Source organism: Arvicanthis niloticus, chromosome 2, assembly GCF_011762505.2.
Source record: "Arvicanthis niloticus isolate mArvNil1 chromosome 2, mArvNil1.pat.X, whole genome shotgun sequence".
Lineage (NCBI taxonomy): Eukaryota > Metazoa > Chordata > Mammalia > Rodentia > Muridae > Arvicanthis > Arvicanthis niloticus.
This window is the reverse complement of record NC_047659.1, coordinates 99,258,020-99,273,718: the sequence shown is the minus strand read 5'-3', so window position 1 is coordinate 99,273,718 and position 15,699 is coordinate 99,258,020. Positions and strand designations below refer to the sequence as shown.

General features: G+C 43.6%; 1 long non-coding RNA gene across 1 annotated transcript in view; it reads left to right on the top strand.

Annotated features, from left to right (window-relative positions):
- LOC143441419 (uncharacterized) overlaps window positions 1–13,293 on the top strand; it is a 55,814-nt gene extending 42,521 nt beyond the window's left edge. The window contains exon 3 of the long non-coding RNA XR_013108790.1: window positions 12,971–13,293. This is a non-coding gene — a long non-coding RNA (uncharacterized LOC143441419). The remainder of the gene's footprint in view (window positions 1–12,970) is intronic.
- The last annotated feature ends 2,406 nt before the right edge of the window (window positions 13,294–15,699 follow it).

Here is a 15,699-nt window from a genome sequence, read left to right as displayed (position 1 = left end):
AAATGACCCAAGTTGAGTCCCGAGCTAGGAAATTGATTCATGCTCTTTGTCATGTCATTGGCGAGCCCAGCCCATGGATACTCGCCCAGTACCAGCTCTGAACCAAGCATGCCTCGGGGAACACACAATGAGCACTTTTGACCCAAGCCTTCCCATCCTTGAAGGTCAGTCTTGATGCTTGGGTGCAGCATCTAAGAAGCCTCAAGGATAAGGCATGTGTGGTATTTAGAGATGAGGACCAGCCTCCTAGCAAGAGGGACACATTTCTCAAAACACAAGCTGGTACTGGGTCTTGGCTTCACAGGAACCACTGGGACATCTCCACCAGTTCTGCCAGCAACGGTGGCTGGAAAGGCACATAAGGGGTTAGGATAGTTATATCCCCAAGATAGAGGGAAACTGGGGATGAAGACAGAGTTCACCCTGCAATTATCACTGGCAAAAAGCAAATGTATGTCATTGGTACCGGTGAAATTCCGTGCTTCTAAATGAATGCTGAGGAAAACGGAGCCGGTTTCCAAGTGACTTCTTGGAAATGGATTGTGGGTAAATAACATCTGCCTAAAGCTTGGAAACCTGGTTTCCTTTGGTTTGTTTTTAAATGCTTTGACAATGTGGTTTGCTTTTTCTCCCCTCCCACCCAGGGGGTGAGAGGGGAGTAAATAAAGACTGTCAATTTAGTAAGACCCACCCACAGTCAAGCTGTTCTAAGAGCCTGCGGGCACCCAGGTTGGTGATGACAGACAGCAATTCAATATGAAACCAGATTCACTCCAAATGTACCTTATACAACCTTTCGTGATTGAAATATATGTGTGTGTATATATATGTGACATCTCTCTAGGGTGTACACTGCTATCCTTTTGAAGAAAAATGTCAAAGTTAACCCGTGGATTATTTCTACTTTGTCACTGTACTGAGAGAAGATTATGACTGTTATTCTTTCTGGGCGATTAGGGTTTCTTCTTTAGCCTAGCAACAGACTGCAGCAGAAAGCAAGCAGTGCAGGCCAATAAACCAGTGGGGACAGTGTCAACAACAAAGACTAACATGGAGGGAGGGACAGAGGACAGAGCACCTCACCTCACAGGCGGCTGGCTGCCTGTGGCTGGAACCTGGAGAAGAGTCCCCTGGACTGACTGGATTGGTGGGCTACAGGTTTGATTGTGTGGGTAGTTGTCACTGGCCTGAATTAGTCACAAATGGTGTATTGTGACTCTATTTGCTCTATTTGTCTTTCTCTAAGAGAGTCTGTAAAGCAGAGACGATGATCCACTGTCCCCAGGACTTCTGTGTGCTGACTCAGAAAGTCAGTTGTCTGGTTTACAAAGGAGCTTGCAGAACCGGTGTGTGGGCACAGTGGATCTAAGAGACCCTGTGCTTGGGGCCAAGTAAATCCCCTCACTTCCCACCTTGGCATTCGAGACCCAGCTTTGGTAACTTCTAGAATGAAGGCCATAACTCAGGCAAGTAGAAGAGAATTCTTAGGAAGTGAAGTCTGGGTGCCCCTATGTTCACAGAAGAAATCCAAGCTGCTGTTTTCTGCTTAGAAGACAGGCACAGAGCAGCGGTCATCCATCCCAGCCATTGTCCCTGAGCTGTTAGCTTCCCTGCAGAGCCCGCTATTCTCTTGGGTTTGGAAGGCAACCAATGAGGGAAGATATTTTTAAAATCATAATTCTTATAATTTTATTGAGATAAGATGTACACAGTACATCATCATTATTTAGAAAAAAATTGTGAACTTTATTACCAAAAACTCTTGCAAATAAAAATATCACACATCAAAATTAACCCAGACCCAGAGTCTGTATGTCTCAACAGACTTCTGTACATTTAGAGCAGACATGCAGAATAGAAATCAGAGAGCTTCACACTGGATTGTACACTCTTACTATTGAATATATTTGTGTATACTTTTTGGTTAAAATTTTTTAACAGATAAATATGACTTTTAAAAGGATACATACTTAGGTGATGCCAAGTGCTATGTGTATACTCTGCACAATGTCCAAATCAGATTCAATCTATCTTTCCCCCTCAGATTCAATCTATTTTTTTCCTGGCTGGGGAGTGTGGACAGGATGGTACAGTGCCTCATATACACTAAGCTTCAGATTTGATTTCTAGAACAGTAATAAATAATAATAACAGAACAATATATTCTTTAAAAGTTTTTAATTGCTTATGGTAAAATTATTTAAAATCCTTTATTTTTAAGTGTATGATATACATACGTGCACACATATGTATATGATGTATGTGTACGTGTACATGTGTATATTATACATAGTGAAATAATACCACAATTTTACAAAACAATCCAAAAAAGCCAGGGAAAGCTCTGGGTTCAGAGAAGAGACTTTTTAAAAACTTTAAAAACAAACTAGCAGCTAAGTTAGCACAGCTTTGTAAAATACTTCCCTCACATCCTTCGAAAGCCACGCTGCCTCTGCACATAGACCCTTGCTTGTGTTAAGGACCTGGATCAGTATCCCTCAACCTCCACAGCTGAAAGGAGAAGAGAAGGCTTGTGGGGAGTTTTGAGGACCATGTTCCTTTCTGCCTGAAGTATCTGTACATTCCCAGGAGTGAGGCTGTGAGACTCACGGTGTTGCTGGCTACAGGATAGGAATTCTAATTGGGTCTTTGGGGGCTTATCCTGACTTATGTTATTGCTCAGTTTTTATTCCCAACGAATTAGGCAAGGAAATGACCCTTCAAAATGAGGGGACAGTGACTCACACACTTCCCAAACATTACTGGACTGGGGGTGAGTTAGTGACGAGTCACTCTTACTTCTTGTGATAAAGCATGCAGCCTTCATTCTTAGTTGCTCAACACTAATCCAGGGCCTCTGGGATTCCCTATTGAAGAGATTCTGAAGCCAGTGTTTATCAGGGGCTTGTATGGCTCCCTTGGTGTGATTTCTGTTGATGCAGTTATAAGTGATGTTAAATGTTTGGGGTCGCCTGGGATTTTTCCAGACACCATGAACTGTTTTTTAAGAGTTAAGGAGACCCACCTTGGCAGATAGGAAAGATAGCTCTTTCCTAGACAATTTGGGGTGAGAAAGTGGGCCACGAGGGGGGATCACCACTGTCATTTATAACTCTGTCCACCAACTCTGTACTCTGTCACCATCCCTGAGACAATGTGAAAGTCGGCTTTTCTTCCTCTGATCACCCACGGCTCCACTTCCTTCCAAACAGATCTTAGGTGAGGAAGTAAGAGAATATGAGAGGATTGGTGTGAAATAAATAAGGTTGAGTCTTTTCTCAGATTTCTAAACTGGAAATCAGCAAAACAAGGCTTGCTGGCAGGGGTGGTAGCGTGTTAGCTAAGTATAGACCGGAGGCAGGTACATCTGACAACCTCTGATATCTTTAAATGTCAAACTCACCACACAGCACAGATGGCATCATGCCTGGGGATCGAACTCCCTTTAAAATACACTTCATGTAAATACATTTTTTGTGAAACCACAAGCTGTGTCTCTCAGTTTTGTTTTCAGCTGGCTTTGATAAAGAGATTGGTTGGCACCCAACAGCTAATTAAGCCGAGCCTTCCAGCTAACATCAATGAAAGGGCTAGGTGACTCTCAGAAGCACGCTCCACTCTTTAGGGTCCAGGGACATCCACCGTGCCTTTGACATGGGGTAACAGATCCACCCTTCAGCCAAAAAAAGTTGCTTAGCCATACTCTTGAGTTTACAATCAGAGCCATCCTGTTTTCTATGCAGATCCACTGTTTGAGGCACCAGTAAGCTGAGTCAGGGTCAGGCTGCAGGAATATAATGTGCCTTTTCTCATAAATTAGCCTTGTATATACTGCAAACTCCTTCTGCTTCTTACACAGTTAATGTTTCACTGAAAAATCAATTTTATTTTTTTCTCTATAGGAAAAAAAAAAAGCAGCATGTTGAGACCCTAGCTTCCAGGATACACATCCTGAGCCAGGGGCTCTTCTGACTTTTGTCTATTCTAGCTCCTGACTCTCAGTTGCAGCTATTTATAGACTTTTATTTTTTAAAATCTTGTTTTAAAAAAAAAGAGCTTAATATCTATACCCAACTCTATATCTGATCCAGTCTAAACCTCTAAACACACTAATTTTGTTTTAACAAAATTATTGTCATCATTTTATAAATGATAGCTTGACTTCAAACACAAGAGTAAATGGAAGGGAAAACCACATTTTATTAATTCATATGGATGTCTGTAAACCAAACAAAGTTTAACCAGTTTTGGTGTTAACAAGTTCAAGTTATGTGTGTGGAAAAAAATAACAAGAAACCAGCTAGCACTAAATAATTGTGCTAAAACATTAATTTTTAATACAGGAGAGCTTTTATGTTTACATATACTTTCCACAAAAAAAAAATGAGATTTTTTTTTTTAAACATAATGTCTTGATCATTTATTCAGGAAGAGCTTGGGGTTGTGTAACCACCCTGCTCTTAAGAAATTCCCAGTTCACAAGCACGGTGGAGTGTGCACTTGAACTTTCCTGTTGTGGTGAAGCAGAGTGAAAAGGACAGAGGTTCTGAAGAAAGCCTTTAAACCCGTGTCATACTTTGCTTTTTCCAGATGACTAAAACCATCATCATTTCCCAAGTCTCACACAGGGTGATGGGGCTGTGTGTGGTTTTACAAAGGGTGGTAGGTGTTCATGGCAGGCTTCTTTTGAGTTTGAGTGTCCAGTTTTGCTAAATGAGGAGGAGGGTGTTCTAAAGTTAAATTCTCACCAGATACTCCCAGAAAATGACAGACTCCGGTGACCTCTTTTGTCTTGAAATTCCCTGTCACTTGTAAACCACAGCATTGTTTCAAGTTGCTCTGTCTGTCTTTTGTTCACCGTTGGTGTGTTCCACGAGGCAAACTGCTTGCTTGGTGGGACACAGTCTCACAGGGCTGAGAGAACTAGAGCAAGAAGCTTCTGAATTTCTTCAGGCGGGTTGCTAAACATCGCTCTTGAATGGAAGATATTAACTCACTGGTGTTCGCCTCCGTTCCACATCACCAGAAGCAGTGTTGACCTTTCACTGGGAATCTTTTAGCTCGATCACAAACAAAACTGACTCCCTTGTTAATGACTTCAAATTCCTTCTGCTAAGCATTCTGACAATCTCTTTGTGCAGCCATCCTCCTGAGCTTTTTGCTGTTTGGGTTGGGACCTCCTCTGTTTATTTCTGGGTGGTTGTTTATGCAGAAATTGACTTTCTGAAGAAACAATGACTCCTTAGACTCTGTGGGTGTTTCCTCTCTTTGCTACTTGAAGAAATTTCAAATGTGAACAGGTTATGCAAAGGCACAAAGGACAAGAATCCACCAATTCCTAGATTGTTTGAGGTCAGGGAAGCACTGTGGTGTTTTCGTGGGCTTTTTCGAAGTGTTCCTCAATTTAACTGTCCAGAACAATGAGCAAAGTCTTTGTCTGAAATAGATATGAAAACCTGAGTTTTTCTGAACACAAATAACAAAGATTAAATACTTACAGAATTGCCTGAAAAACCAAGAGTGATGTGCAGGCTGCTGTGAACGACTCTGTCTCTGTGGACAATTGTTTGGGCTTTTAAGAACTCATTAATTCGATTGTAAGCGCCTCAGTGTTATCAGGAAAGTAGCTGTAGAAAATAGTTTCAGAATGTGTCATTTTCTCCTTGGTTTAATCTGAGGCAGTGTGTGGGCATGCTGGTATTTTAAAAGGCTAAAAATGTACACATTGCTGTGCCTTCAAACCTGAAGGATGGTGACAAGCAGAGCTTTCTGAACTAATATTCTGCTTGCCCTCCAAGTCATTCTTGAATCTTTAGGGTCCTTCGCTGTCAGTGTCTTGTAATGATACACACAACAACAACAACAACAAGGCAGAAAGAAAAGCCAGGCCAGCTTTCCGTCGGGTCCTGATCTTAACATTTAACGCCTCATCAAATAAAGCCTTGAGTTTTCATTTTAGCTAGGTGTCATTCTTTATTTGTTTTTAATGAAATGATTTGTGGTGTAAGACTGCCGTTTGGTTTCAATATTAATATATTGCTTGAACTCCGTGGGTGTCGTTTATTTTCAGTAGTAAATAACGGCTTAACTGGTGATTTTTTTTTCTTTTTACCTTGGTTTAATTCATTTGACTCCCAGGGAGTCTCGTCTACATTTTCAAGCTTTATCTGGTTTCTGTAATTTTTTGTAAATTAATAATGATACAGCGTGTCATTAAATGAGGTAGTCTCTGTCTCAGTGTGGCTAGAACAGGAGAGTGTCTCCTGGCTGGTTTCAAAATCCAATCAGCAGGTTAATCATTAATGATTCTTTCTTTTTTTTTTTTTTCCACAAAAGGCTGACTAGATTGTTTCAGAATATGAATTTACTAAAGTTTTGTTTTTAAAAATATACATCAGTGTCCACATCTATGCATCTTTAACCTTAAAAGGGGTTAATTGGGTACAGAAGTACCCTTGCTGTTTGTACTGTGGCTTCTTCATTTTCTCATTGACTGTAATTGGTAGCAAAAATGTTGAAAACAGTTTGGGAACAAAATGTCTGCTTACAACATGACAAAATTGGCCACAATTTGCCGATTGGGTTGATAACAAAAGCCCGCAACACAAAATAGGTAGAAAAACAGTTTGTTCGGTGATGTGAGACCACTGGAGAGTTCCTTTGGCAGGTTTTTTTTTCTTTCTTTCTTTCTTTTTTTTTTTATATTCTGCTGTTCATGTTGTGATGGAAATACACGCAGAGAAGTCTCTGAGTTCCCTCCAGCCTCACTAACCACTTCACTGTCTGGTTTCTTTTAAAACTTCAGAGAACAACCTGCTCACCTGGCATCTGAAACATGTCTTGGTTAAAAGCACCTGAACTTCTGCATTTCATCCAGGTTCCTGCTCAGAAATGTCTCCAAGCTCATGATTTTGATCTTTAAAAGGATAATTTAATTATATTTTTCCCCCTCAGTCTTCTATACAGAATTATAATATGGCTGTATTTTCACTTCTAAAAGTGTTAAACAAACATTACAGCTTTCTTTCTTTCTTTCTTTCTTTCTTTCTTTCTTTCTTTCTTTCTTTCTTTCTTTTCTTCTTTCTTTCTAAAAAACGGTCTCTACCTGACCATACAACAGACCAAAAAATTAACAATTAAAAGTACAAATAAAGCCTCGTGTTTGGACAAACTGTAAACAAACATGTTTTACATGAGGCAATACCTTTTCTTCTTCAAATAATAGAATTGTGTTAAACGCATTCTCCCCCTTAGCTGTTGTTTTGAATTCTCATGTTTACTTGTGTGTGTGTGTGTGTGTGTGTGTGTGTGTGTGTGTACACATACATGTGAGGGTCTTCTTTTTTTTCCATCTCAAGAAGCTCAGACACTCCAGGACAATAGTTAGGATGAGACTTCTGCTGATCTGATCTTTGTTTTCACAAATAAATACAAACAACTCAAACTGAAACCCGATGGCTTTGCTGATAATACATTAGCAGCCGCGGGGAAATTTTCTTCTTTTCAATGCTCTTTCACAACCCACATTCAGTTTCGGTAGGAAAATTATTAACCTTTTCAGCAGCTAAAAGAGGGGTGTATAATAGACAACTGGGTATGATTTTAAGCCTTTGGTTCTATTTTTAAGATTCGGGTATACATAACCCCTTTTTTCTTTCTTTCTTCCCTCCTTCTTTTGAGTAATTGCTTTCTTCCACAGTTACATAATTAGTCGCTGTGTTTTCAACCAGTTGCTCATGTTACAGTGTTGACTTTTATTGTTGGGCAGAGGATTCCTAATGCCCGCTCTTCTACTATTTGGTGCAACCTGGAGGAAATTTGGACTTGGGTCTGTTTGCCTCTACTCTATTCTTCCCGTGTAGGATATAAGCACACCCCTCCCTGATATTTTTCAAAATCCAGTCAGGCCACATTTCACAGAGAGCACCTGGTTTGCAGTCAGAAGGCAGCCCCCTCCCTCCTTCCTGCCACAGGTAGCCTCAGGGTGGTGTCCGTGATGCTAAAGCAGGGCAGGATTGGCTTGCTGTTCTGCAGGTCTTCGTGGCCAGCGGGACAGATGGAGGCCGGGCTGGCAGGCTTTCTCCAGCCACTGCAGTTGTGCAGGGTTGTGTGAGCAGGTGGGAGTTGGGGGAGGTCGTGGTCAGGATCTTGCAAGTCTTGATTCTTCGCCTGAAACACAGAAAAGGTCAGAACCTGGAGCACAGAGGCAGGACTCACAGGGTTCTGTTCTCCAAGCTAGGATGCTCACACCTTTTGGGAAGGTTATATGTGAAAACTGAGTTTTACTGGTGTCTAACCAGCCTGTGCTTTATGAACTTCCAGTCACCTTGTTGGCTTTGTAAGTCCCCACAGTCCCCAAGTACTCCTGCCTATGCCCCCAACTCTGCAAAGGTAACCATGGAAACTGAGGGATAAATATCTTACCTGTAACATGTACTTACAACTTCTTAAGTTTTTTTTCTCTCTCTCTTTCTTTCCTTTGTCCTCTCTCTTCTCATACTTCCTGTACAAGGTTAAGCTTTTTGTCGATGATGTTGCTATTGTTATTCAACAAGTTTTTTAATCTATTTTTTTGGCCTGCCCTTCTGAGCTTCCTACCTGTCTTAGTTCTTTGCTCTGTCTGGTACCTATGCTCTGACACTTCACTGTGACCAGACTAAGAGGTGTGTGGCTTTACATGTACCCTCCTTCCTGGAGTGACAGTAATGTGGTAGAGCTGATGGCATGGCTCTATTCTTATTGAAAGGAAATGTCAAGAGACCTCAGGGTCCCATATTCTCAGTAGGTTTATGTAGACCAAGGAGAGGAGGCAATGATGGGTGTCTGGGCTGGTTCAACTGTTTGGTGTAGGAGATCTGAGAGCCCTTCAGATCAGGTCTGTGCCGCACAGATGCCTAATATCAAAAGCAGAAGATGGAGACTCTTCTGTCTACAGTCTCCTCAAGCCTTGAAAGCCTTTTGAGTTATCCACTTTTTCTGTCCACTGTGTACTGTATGGAGACTTTCAATGCCCTAAGGCAGAGCCCGAGTCCCTCCCAGATCTGTTCCAATACACCTAGCTTCTCTCCTTCACCACTAACTGAGTACAGCATCCCATCTGTCCAGATGTGTGTTTTTCACCCAAGCCTGGCATCCATTCTCTCAGAAAGATCTCTGGAAAGGGCCATCCACTGGGTGGCTTGAGAATAGTTACTGAAACTAGACACTAATATTTGGCTAAGTGTGGTCAATAGGGTCTGTGGAGACAATACCACTGTTCAAGACTGTCACTTAGAGCAAACCATCACTTGCCACTGGTGGCCCTTGCATTTCTATTTCTGGATGCTGTGAGGACAACCCGGGTTTTACCCTTAGAGTTTCCAAATCAGAAGACACAGGGGGAAGCTTGAAAGTTTGCATATCTAATGCATCCTCAGGTGATTTCATGCTGCTGCAGAGAGAATGGTCTGATCCAGAGACCTGCACACTGAGAAATGCTGTCCAGGGCCAGGAGCCACTGGCGTGCCTGAAGGATCGTGGCGCTAGGTTGTTGCTGTTTGCCTTGAAGGCTGAGGTTCTTCTCACATGTTCCAACCCAACCTTGGAGTTGACTGCTGCTTTTCAAAGACAGTTCGAATTTAGTGGGACTTAGTGACTATAGCAGGGCCTCTTAGTGACCACAACAGGGTTGTCTATAAATCTGCTAAAGTGTCCAAGAGGTTTTGTTCTTTGAAAAATAATTAATTTTAAACTAGTAAAGATAGAAAAAGTAGCCAAAGGAAAGGGTGTGGAAAGATGAGATCAGAAGATAACCTAGGAGATCAGAAGATAACCTAGGAGACCAGACCTTTATTCTCTGTGGACCCTTTGCCCATTTTTACCTTTGGTGTACTCTGAGGTGGTCCTTAGAGGTATCCAAGGACTACTGAAAGAGCCAACTGAAGAGATCCTTGAGGCTCTGGTATTGAATTTTTTTTTATGAGCATCTGGCCATTCCATAACACTGAGAATGTGATAACCAGGATGCTGGATGGAAAACTGGATACTGCTGTCAAGCTCCTCCTCTGGATTTGGGGATCCCTGTGCTTTTGGCCCTGCCTGGTTGGTAAGAGATGGCCTTGGCACATCCTTCTGAGAGAACAGATTCCAGGCTTGGGTGAAAAACACACATCTGGCAGATGGGTTGCTATACTCAGTGGTGGAAGAGAGAAACTGGGTGTGTTGGAACAGCTCTGGGAGGGACTCAGGCTCTGCCTTAGGGGCTTGAAAGCCCCCATACAGTACACAGTCACTGTCTGAGCTAGGAGCATTCTGTAGAAGCCATGTCACCCCACCCAAGCTCCCAAAGGCTCTAAATATGCTCAGAAATACATGGATGTAGTTCTGGATACAGGAACCCTGGTGAGGGAAAAGCTGGGGACATTGAGGTTCATGCCTCTTTCACTGTACAAACACCTCTGGCCTGAGCTGCGTTTCTGTCCCCTGATGAGCACCTGTCTTCAGTATGGTGTGCATGGTCCCCAGGCTGTTCATAACATCTTGGGGAAAAATAAAGTTGTGTATCTAGAGTGGGAGCGGTGAGTTGCTAATGGCAAATATTAAAGGTCCACAAGAAGAGCAAAACTGACCAAAGCAAAGAGCAGCATGGCCCTACATGTGACCAGGTGCACCTTCAGGCTCATCCCCATCCTGGGGAGGCATGTGTGGTCTCCACCAGCTTTCAGTGTCCATTCGATTATGGAAGACGTTCTTGAGACTTGCTGAGAACTGGGAACAAACTTCTTACAGTATCCAAATAGACTAGCCTGGGCTTCTCCAATGATAACTAGATAGCCATCCAATATGGGGGTTCACAGGAGTTAGTTTCATCCATACGAAAGCTCCCAGGCCAGCTTGTTCAGGCTCTCTAGTGGTAAGCTGGAATTTAAGAAACTTCTCAGCTTTGGCCACTAGCCCATGGGAACTAGGTGGGAAAGACCCAAGTCTTAGTTCAGCTGTACCCCTTCCAGTGTGACCTTGGAAAGGGTGTCCACTTCCTCCTTCTATGGCCTGGCCTGCTATGTCTATAAGGCCCTATCGCCTCTCTGCAATTTCAGTATCCACTTGGCTGTGTGTGCCATATTGTACCTACCCAGGCTATTCCATTTGACTCTTGCATCCCACTCAGAAGATGCAGGGTGGTGAGGACAGGGCAGTCAGCTATCTCTGCTTCATGGGTAGAACTAGAGGAAGCCAGTTTCTCCTTCCACCCATGTCAGCCACTGGTGCGTCACCCAGTTCCTGTTTCTCTTTGCCCACCCAGGAAGGCGCTGCAGATGAAATCCTGGGCCAGATGGCGGATACTGTGAGCCTGGTCAGAAAATGCTGGCTCACAGGACACAAAACGGGAAGCTGGTTTTCCCAAGAGATTTATGGGGGAAGGGGGGTTGGTGGGTGCTGTTCCCCCGACTGTGTAGGTGTCACACAGACAGGTTCTTTAGCTTCCAGAAACTTCCCCACTGCCACTGACAATAGGGGCCTTTTAAAGAATAACAAAGGCACTAAATGACCACAATTGTCGCTATCAAGAGCCTGGACCCTCTACGAAGCTTCATTCTTGTGGCTTGCAGCCCAGAGAGGGTCCTTAGAAGAAGCTCAGCCAGAGCTCAGTGGCTGGGCAATTTGCCCTCCCTCCACACAACTTTCTAACTCCATGCAGCAGCGACATTTATGTCGGGAAACACACCATACACCGTCTGAGCAACTGTCCATATTTCCTGCCTCTCATGTCCTTTGTACATTATGCATTGTGAAGGGATCTCTTGGGGAACGGAACTATTCCAAAAATCATACAATCCCCTGCTCTGATGTTGCAGAAAAATGTGGGTCATTAACAACAGCCCTTGGGACAGTACAAGGTCCTCTGGAGCTCAGGGTGAACCCAGGGTAGTATCTTAAATAGGCTGCTTGTGAAGGGGACAGGGGGATGTCCCAGGAAGTTTTTAGTGGTACTGCCTTTTCAGCTGTCAGCAGTGTTGTTCAGAATCACAGCTGGAAACGGTGGCCAGCTTAGATTTGACCTTGCTCCCTTGGGAGCATTGCCTCCAACCATCTCACAGAAAAACTGCCCCATCGTTTGTGTGTGTGAGTAGCAGATCTGAGTGTAGAGCTGGCTCTATGCATCTACAGTATGCCTTTGGGGGGGCGTGGCACCATTTGCATCTCTCTATCTACTGTGCCTTTGGAAATACCCTTTCACTTGTTTGGGAGAGCTGACGATGTAATCTGCAAACAGGGGTGCACCTTGGGAGGCTGACCACAGGGGCCTTGAGCAACAATGCAGTTATGAATAGAACCACAGTCTTTCTGGAACTTTTGTCAGCCCTATACTGTCCTTGCCACCTTGGTATTGAATTTTTCATGAGCATCTGGCCATTGCAGAACATCTCCTTGGTTGTGTGTGTGGAGAGGCTTGTCTTATTATTTTTTCCTCCTTCTCTCCTATGGAGGCTACTTGGCACAAGTACAAGTGAGTCCACTGTTATCTTCAGAGTCCCAGAGAGGAGGGGTGTTGAATTGGAATTCCCAGTGGACTTGCTTGAGGTTGCTTTGGGTCCTTGGGGGCAGGAGCTCAAGACATCACTATCTAGGGTATCTTCTAAGTCCTGTGTGAGTCTCCAGTAAAAATCAAGAACACAGAAGTAGAATCTCATAGCTTACTGGGCATCAGACCCCACGGGGAAGTCACAACACAGTGACTCCAAACAAGACAGTGGAATTCTGGGAACATTTGCCTTTCTGATCTCCCCTGGATGGTTTTTAAAGGGTTATTATAGCTCACTGCCACTGTTAGATTTCGAATATCACTATATGAATAGTTGTGTTATTGATTTGATCCCCTGCTCACAGCGGCGTTTTTGATCTGTCTCCCTTTTCGGTTTCCATGTACTAGGGTGACTGTCACAGTGCGGTTGGCAGTGACCTATGTTTTTCTTGCATATTTTTGTTTCAGAATAACTGGGAGCTGAAACAGGAAGCCCCATGACACAGTTGATCGAAAATGACACAGACACAGAAAAATCAGGACGTGCCCCCAGCACCACCCCTACCTGCTGCCTGCTGATCACAGCTGGGAGGCCCGTGAAGGGTTTCCACCTGGGAATGGACTCTAACTACTCCATGTTCATGGGTGATGATGGGCCTGCAGTGCTTTGGTGATGCTCTTTTACAGCTGGCTTGTTGTTGTTTTTTTTTTTTAATTAATTAGTTAATCTATTATTTATTTATTGGCCCTCTTCCATGTCTTGATCCTGTCTTCATTAAAAGCAAAACTAAAGAAAATGAAATCGTCTGTTACTTAGCTATCCAGAGACACCAATTTAAAGGGCTCTAAGCTTGAACTTCAGGTAACTTTCTCCAAGGCTACTTGTCAAGATTATCATAACAGCACACATGGCATCTTTAAAAGTGTGTTGAGCTGGAATCTCATCTCTCAGCCATGTTTGTCCTATGTTTTATACCTTTCTAGACAATCTTTCTAGATGGTCTCTCTAAAGTTGCTGTTGGCAAGCTGACAGTCGAGAACACTGGGATCTGTGTGGACATGTCTTCCCATCACAGCTGGTAACTTATCTAGAGGTCACTCTCCACTTTGAGCTTCAGTTGGAAACCCCAACTTTCTCCCTTTCACCCCTCTCTACCCTCACAAAATCACTGATTTATAGATTTGATCTATTATAGTTTCTTTGGGGTCTACTGTGTACCATGTTCTGTTGGCAAGATAGCCTCTGCCCGCACTTCCCTGGCATGGTACAAGTAGGCTTGGCTCAAGAAGTGAAGAACGGGGAGGTCATGTGTATACCGAGGACATTTCATTCAAACGTTCTGATTTCTCAGATCCACTCAATTCTGAGGTCCTGTGACTGGCGCTTGAATATCCTCTAAAACAGTTAAATGGCCATTCATTCTTTCTACAGAGTCCTCTTCACGTCCCCCAACTGTGAGCTGAACATATTTACCATGCTGGGAATGTAGCCAAAGAGTCCATTTGTAGTCCCCTTTCCAGAGTCGATTGGTTTTTACTTCTGAGCTTAGCAGAAATCCAAGAATAACTCAGTGGCCGTGTTCACTGCTTTATACTTCTCAGCATCAGTTTGCTAATTGGTCATGGGGGCCATCACAGAGGTTCTGGGTGAACGACCCATGGATATTGTCCAGCCCTCTCCCAATGTTCAGATTCTGGGAAGTCCTCCTGAACACCAAGTCCTGAGACACCCTCACCCCTGCCATTTGTCTGTCTTATTTTCGGCCTTGGAATTAACTAGCATTAGAAATGACCATTTTTGTTTATTTATTGTCTGTGGGTCTCACTGCCCCTCCCCCTCACAGTTTCCTCTTTATAGAGGCAAACGTGCTGTCTCATCGCCAAGTGTGTCCCCAGCATCTGGCATCTCCAACAGACGTGTCACCTGGGTCTGTCATCTCCTTACTTCTCAGTAACAGGCATATCTGTATTGTAATCACACGGTGAGGATAAGCCCCCATCTCTGCAGCTAGATGCTGGAGCAGGAGAGTGAGGATCTAGGCTTGTCACAGCTCACCACCACTGCTGGATTTCTGATATCACTATATGAATAGTTGTGTTATTGATTTGAGACCTTGGACTTTATTATTGAGGGCAAGTGTGCTCTTGGCTCACAAGGAGCCTTCTAGCGTGCTGCTCAGAAAGAGGAGTGGGTCACAAGTCCTCCCCTGACTTCATATCCAGATGCTCCTCAGAACCAACCTTCTTCTTGCTAATCTTGTCAAATCCAAATTTGTTTGACTATATTCCTGGAAGATCAAAAATCACTGAGTTGTGGAAGAAATACGTCTTCAGTGGGGTGTCTCCGCAGTAGCTTTCCTCAGAGAAATGCCCTGGGACTGTTTTTCCTGCCCTAGTTCCATCTGTCTGGGCTCAAGCAGAGAGGAAGCAATGTGGAGGGGTCACACAGAGAGCAGAGATGAAGCCCCGGAGGGTGGCTAAGAGCTTAGACACAAGCATAGATTTGCGTATGTACCCTGCAGAAGCTCAAGGAGTCCTCTCTGGGCATACCCTTATCCTGGTTTGTTTCCACCAGCATCAGCAAGCATGTCTCTTCCAGATAGCCTTCCCTGTCCTGTGTTCTCAAACAGAACACAGCCTAGACCTCATTGTCTCACTTCTACTCAGTAGGGTGTTTATGGTAACAACAACAACAACAATAAAGGGGGGTCACAGGCTTCAGGAAGACAAGATGTAACATACACAGCATTAACTGGATAATTCCCTCATAAGGATAATTTTTAAAAAGTAAAAGAGAATTGGCCATATATTTCAGATGCCATTGAAGCAAAATTCTGACCCTGACCAGAGAGTGTAATTATTCATATATATATATATATCATCTGCACCCAAACCATCAGAATTTGGAAGTGGGAAGCATGAGAAATAAACACTGGTCTTTTGAATTTTTTATTGTTTTGTCTGCATAAGTTTTTTGCCTTTGTGTATGTCTGTGTACCATGTGTGCACCACGTGTCTGCCTGGTGTCCAGTGAGATCAGAGAGGATGTGGGATCGGAGTTACCTACAGTTGTGACCCACCGTATGTGTGCTGGGGATTGAACCTGGGTCCTCTGGAAGAGCTACAAGTGCTCTGGCCACTGAGCCAACTCTGCCCTTCACACACATTTTTAACACTTAGCCAAGACTGAGCAACAC